This window comes from Sapajus apella, unplaced genomic scaffold (genome assembly GCF_009761245.1).
Source record: "Sapajus apella isolate SASKATOON/1434 unplaced genomic scaffold, GSC_monkey_1.0 scaffold119, whole genome shotgun sequence".
NCBI classification, from domain to species: domain Eukaryota; kingdom Metazoa; phylum Chordata; class Mammalia; order Primates; family Cebidae; genus Sapajus; species Sapajus apella.
Genome location: NW_022437059.1, coordinates 552,857 through 559,003, shown reverse-complemented (window position 1 = coordinate 559,003; position 6,147 = coordinate 552,857). Strand labels below are relative to the sequence as shown.

Genomic DNA, 6,147 nt, shown 5'->3' with positions numbered 1-6,147 from the left:
AGGCAATTCTCCTGCCTCAGCCTCCTGAGTAGCTGGGATTACAGATTTTTATTTTTTTAAGACGGGGTTTCACCATGTTGGTCAGGCTGGTCTTGAACTCCCGACCTCAGGTGATCCGCCAGCCTTGGCCTCCAAAGTACTTGGATTACAGGCGTGAGCCACCACGTCCGGCCTGTACGAATTTTTGTGTAACTTTTTCTTCTTTCATCTTTTTTGTTTTTTAGAGTCAAAATCTCACTCTATCACCCAGGCTGGAGTGCAGTGGCAATATCATATCTCACTGTAACCAGAACTCCTGGGCTCAAGCGATGCTGCAGACTGAGTCTCCCAAAGTGAGGGGATGACAGGCATGAGGCACCGCTCTGGCCACTTTTCTCATTATTAATAGAGCCAAAATAGTAAAGGCCAACGTGCAGCAGAAGAACTGAGGATACATAGCCAATTTTGAGATTTGGGAACTCAAAAAACTGCAGGAGTCAGGGACAACCTGGAAGTCAGAAGTTCGAGACTAGCCCAGCCTCCCAAAGTGCTGGGATTACACGCCTGAGCCACCATGCCGGGCCTCCTTTTTTTTTTTTTTTGTTCGTTTTTTGACCTGGAGTCTTGCTTTGTCGCAAGACAATGACATCAAGGGCTTCTTGAAGCTATTTGCCTGTATATAAACTTAAAAGAAGAGGAGGAGCTCTTTAAATGAGGTGCTAGAAGGCCTGGGCTGGAGAGTCAGTTCATTTCAAAGTTGGTATCTCTACAACTCAACAACAAAAAGACAACCAAATTAAAAAATAACACAGAGGGGTAAGGTAAGTCTCCATTAAACTCAGGGAGGAGACTGGAAAACTCCTCTTTGAATCCTGTCTATAGTCACAGGTGAAATAAAAGGAAAGAAAAATGGGCAAAGACTTAAATAGACCTTTCTCCAAAGAAGATATACAAATGGCCAAGAAGCACATGAAAAGATGCTCAACATCATTAGCCATTAAGGAGATGCAAATCAAAACCAAGTTGATAAAATATCACTTTACACCCACTAGGATGGCTAAAATTAAAACAAAAGGCAGAAAATGAGCGTTGATAAGGATGTGGAGAAATTGGAACCCTCAGATATTGCTGGTGGGAATGTAAGATGGTACAACTGCTGTGGAAAACATTGGCAGTCCCTCAATAAGCTAAACATAAAACTAGCGTTGACTCAGCACTTCTACTCCTGGATATATACCCAAAACAATTTTAAACAGATATTCAAACAAAAACTCATACACAAATGTTTATTTTTAGCAGCACTATTTACAATTGCCAAAAGTAGAAACAACCCAAGTGTCCATCAACCCATGAAAATGGGTAAACAAAATGTGGTATATTTACACAGTGGAATAGTATTAAGCAATAAAAAGGAATGAATATATGCTACAACATAGACGAACCTTGAAACCACTAAGCTAAGTGAAATAAACTGGGTACAAAGGCCACGTATTATGTAATCCTATTTATTTGAAATAAACTAAATAGACAAATCGATAGAGACAAAAAGCAGATTAGTGGATAGGTGATTGCCGGAGTCTGTGGAGACTGAGGGAGGGGATGGAAAGTGACTACTGGGTTCAGGGTTTCCTTTTAGGCAATGAAAATGTTCTAGAACTAGGTAGTGGTGATAGTTGCACAATATTGTGTATGTATTAATGTTATTAATAACAAATTTTATGTTGTGTGTATTTTACAATTTTTATTTATTTTATTTATATTTTTATTTATTTATTTATTTTTTAAGACGGGGGTTTCACCATGTTGGTCCGGCTGGTCTTGAACTCCCGACCTCAGGTGATCCACCCGCCTTGGCCTCCAAAGTGCTTGGATTACAGACGTGAGCCACCACGCCTGGCCTATTTATTTTATTTTATTTTATTTTATTTATTTATTTATTGAGATGGAGTTTTGCTCTGTTACCCAGGCTGGAGTGCAGTGGCACAACCTTGGCTCACTGCAATCTTCGCCTCCTGGGTTCAAGCGATTTTCCTGCCTCCGCCTCCCGAGTAGCTGGGATTATAAGCGCCTGCCACCATGCCCAGATAATTTTTGTATTTTTAGTAGAAATGGGGTTTCACCATGTTGGCCAGGCTGGTCTCGAACTCCTGACCTCATGATCCACCTACCTAGGCCTCCCAAAATGCTGGGATTACAGGTGTGAGCCACCATACCCGGCCTACTATTTTTATTTTTATTTATTTTTATTATTATTATTATTTTTGAGACGGAGTCTCCCTCTGTCACCAGGCTGGGGTGCAATAGCACCATCTGGGCTCACTGCAGTCTTCGCCTCTGAGTTCAAGTGATTCTCCTGCCTCAGCCTCCTGAGCAGTTGGGATTACGGGTCCCTGCCACCACGCCTGGCTAATTTTTGTATTTTTCATAGAGATGGGGTTTCACCAGGTTAGCTAGGCTAGTCTTGAACTCCTGACCTCAGGTGATCTACCCGCCTCAGCCTCCCAAAGTGCTGGGATTGCAGGCATGAGCCACCATGTCAGGCCTATGGGCCTACTTTTTTTTTTTTTTGAAGCGGAATCTTGCTTTGTCACCCAGGCTGGAGTGTAGTGGCACAATCTCGCCTCACTGCAAACTCCGCCCAGGTTCAAGCTATTCTCCTGCTTCAGCTTTCCTAATAGCTGGGATTACAGGCACCCACCACCACGCTCTTCGGAGAACCTGAACCGATAGCATCAATGGAACTCCTATTCTCCCAAATCTCAGCTATCTGCTGTCTTCATCTCAGTTCATTAGCAACACCATCTTCCATTTGACTAGGATAAAAATATGGGAGTCACCCTTTGGCTGGTCTCTTTTACTCACACCCCATGTGCAGTGTATCATCAAATACCATTAGCCTTATCTTTTTTTTTTTTTTGAGACGGAGTTTCGCGCTTGATACCCAGGCTGGAGTGCAATGGCGTGATCTCGGCTCACCGCAACCTCCGCCTCCTGGGTTCAGGCAATTCTCCTGCCTCAGCCTCCTGAGTAGCTGGGATTACAGGCACGCACCACCATGCCCAGCTAATTTTCTGTATTTTTAGTAGAGACGGGGTTTCACCATGTTGACCAGGATGGTCTCGATCTCTTGACCTCATGATCCACCCGCCTCGGCCTCCCAAAGTGCTAGGATTACAGGCGTGAGCCACCGCGCCCGGCTCCATTAGCCTTATCTTAAACATATATCCACTTTGGGAGGCTGAGGTGGGAGGATTGTTTCAAGACCAGCCTGGAAACATAGTGAGGACCACCGCCCAAAAAAAAAAAAAGAAGGTGGAGTAGGCACTGTGGTTCATGCCTGTAACCCCAGCACTTTGGGAGGCCAAGGAGTGAGAATTGCTTAAGTCCAGGAGTTGAAGACTAGCCTGGGTAACATAGTAAGATCCTGTCTCTACAAAAACTTAAAAAATCAGCCAGTCGGGCTGGGCGCAGTGGCTCATGCCTGTAATCCTAGCACTTTGGGAGGCCGAGGTGGGTGGATCACCTGAGGTCAGGAGTTCAAGACCAGCCTGGCCATGATGGTGAAACCCCATCTTAAAAAAGAAAAGAAAAAAATCAGCCAGGCATGGTAGCATGAGCCTATAGTCCCACCTATTTGGGAGACTAAGCAGGAAGCTCACTTGAGCCCAGGAGATTGAGGATGCAGTGAGCTACAATCAAGCCACTGCACTGCAGCCTGGGTGACAGAGGGAGACCCTGTCTCAAAAAAAAAAAAAAAAAAAAAATTGTAGACACCCTTCCCACTCCCAAAGTGCTTTCCCCAGATCCATTTTTTTCTATAGTACATCACCATCTAATGTGCCCTACCTACCTTACTTATTTATGCAGTTGAACTTGACCAACATGAGTCTGAATTGCATAAATCCACTTTTAAGCAGATTTTCTACCACCTCTGCCCTGAGACAGCAAGACCAACCCCCTCCTCTTTCTCCTCCTCCTCAGCCTACTCAGCCAACATTTGTGATGATCCACTTCCACTTAATGAATAGTAAGTATATTTTATTTTACTTATTATTATTATTATTAGAGACAGGGGCTTGCTGTCTTGCCCAGGATGGCTTGCAGTGGCATGATCATAGTTCACTGCAGCCTCGAATTCCTGGGCTGAAACAATCCTCCCACCTCAGCATCCTGAGTAGCTAGGTCCACAGGCATGGGTTACCTACCATGCCTGGCTAATATATATATATGTGCATATATATATATGTATGTATATATATCTATATTGTGTATAAAATATATATCATATATAAATATGTATTTATATATGTATATATACATGGTTTTTTTTTTTTTTTTTTTTTTTTTGAGACAGAGTTTCGCTCTTGTTACCCAGGCTGGAGTGCAATGGCGCGATCTTGGCTCACCGCAACCTCCGCCTCCTGGGTTCAGGCAATTCTCCTGCCTCAGCCTCCTGAGTAGCTGGGATTACAGGCACACGCCACCATGCCCAGCTGAATTTTTGTATTTGTAGTAGAGACGGGGTTTCACTATGTTGACCAGGATGGTCTCGATCTCTTGACCTCGTGATCCACCCGCCTCGGCCTCCCAAAGTGCTGGGATTACAGGCTTGAGCCACCGCGCCCGGCATATACATGGGTTTGTTTGTTTTTTTTTTTTTTTGCTAGAGATGGCTAAGAGGGCTGGGCATGGTGGCTCATGCCTATAAGCCCAGGATTTAGGGAGGCTGAGACAGGGTGTTGCCTGAGGCCAGGAGTTTGAGATAGCCTGGGCAACATACCAAAACCCATCTCTACAAAAAAAGAAAAAATGCCAGGTGAGGTTGCTCACGCTTGTAAACCCAGCACATTGGGAGGCCAATGTGGGTGGATCACAAGGTCAGGGGATCGAGACCATCCTGGTCAACACGGTGAAAACCCATCTCTACTAAAAATACAAAAATTAGCTGGGCATGGTGGTGCATGCCTGTAATCCCAGCTACTCAGGAGGCTGAGGCAGGAGAATTGCTTGAACCCAGGAGGCAGAGATTGCAGTGAGTGGAGATCATGCCACTGCACTCAAGCCTGGCAACAGAGTTGAGACTCTATCTCAAAAAAAAGAAATAGCCGGGTATCGTGGCATGTGCCTGTAGTCCTAGCTACTCAGGAGGCTGAGACAGGAGAACCCATTAAGCCCAGGAGCACGAGGCTACAGTGAGCTAGGATCACACCATTGCATTCCAGACTGGGTGACAGAGTGATACTCTGTCTCTAATTTTTTTTTTTTTGAGACGGAGTTTCACTCTTGTTACCCAGGCTGGAGTGCAATGGCGCAATCTCAGCTCACCGCAACCTCTACCTCCTGGGTTCAGGCAATTCCCCTGCCTCAGCCTCCTGAGTAGCTAGGATTACAGGCACGCGCCACCATGCCCAGCTGATTTTTTATATTTTTAGTAGAGACGGGGTTTCACCATGTTGACCAGGATGGTCTCGATCTCTTGACCTCGTGATCCACCCGCCTCGGCCTCCCAAAGTGCTGGGATTACAGGCTTGAGCCACCGTGCCCGGCCCTAAAGGAGAAAATTCTAAGTGCAGCTAGAGAGAAAGGTCAGGTTACCCATAAAGTGAAGCCTATCAGACTCACAGCAGATCTCTCAGCAGAGACCCTACAAGCTAGAAGAGAGTGGGGGTTAATATTCAATATCCTCAAAGAAAAGAATTTTCAACCCAGAATCTCATATCCAGCCAAACTAAGTTTCATAAATAAAGGAAAAATAAAATTTTTTGTTAACAAGCAAGCACTCAGAGATTTCATTACCACCAGGCCTGCTTTACAAGAGCTTCTGAAAGAAGCACTACACACAGAAAGGAACAACCAGTATCAGTCATCCCAAAAACTTACCAAAAGATGAAGAGTATCTTTATAATGAAAAATCTATATCAACTGATGGGCAAAATAGCCAGCAAGCATTAAATGACAATATTAAACTCACAAATGTCAATATTAATCCTAAATTTAAATGGATTAAATGCCCCAATCAAAGACACAGACACGCAAGTTGGATAAAAAGTCAAAACCCATCGGCATGCTGTGACCAGATCCATCTCATAAGCAAGGACACACAAAGATTCTAAACAAAAGGTTGGAGGAAGACTCACCAATCAAATGGAGAGGAAAAAAAAAAAAAAA

At 44.3% G+C, this 6,147-nt stretch overlaps 1 pseudogene; it reads left to right on the top strand.

The window, feature by feature from the left end:
• The first annotated feature begins 723 nt into the window (after positions 1 to 723).
• On the top strand, positions 724 to 869 carry LOC116538527 (annotated as a pseudogene).
• Positions 870 to 6,147: the final 5,278 nt, after the last annotated feature.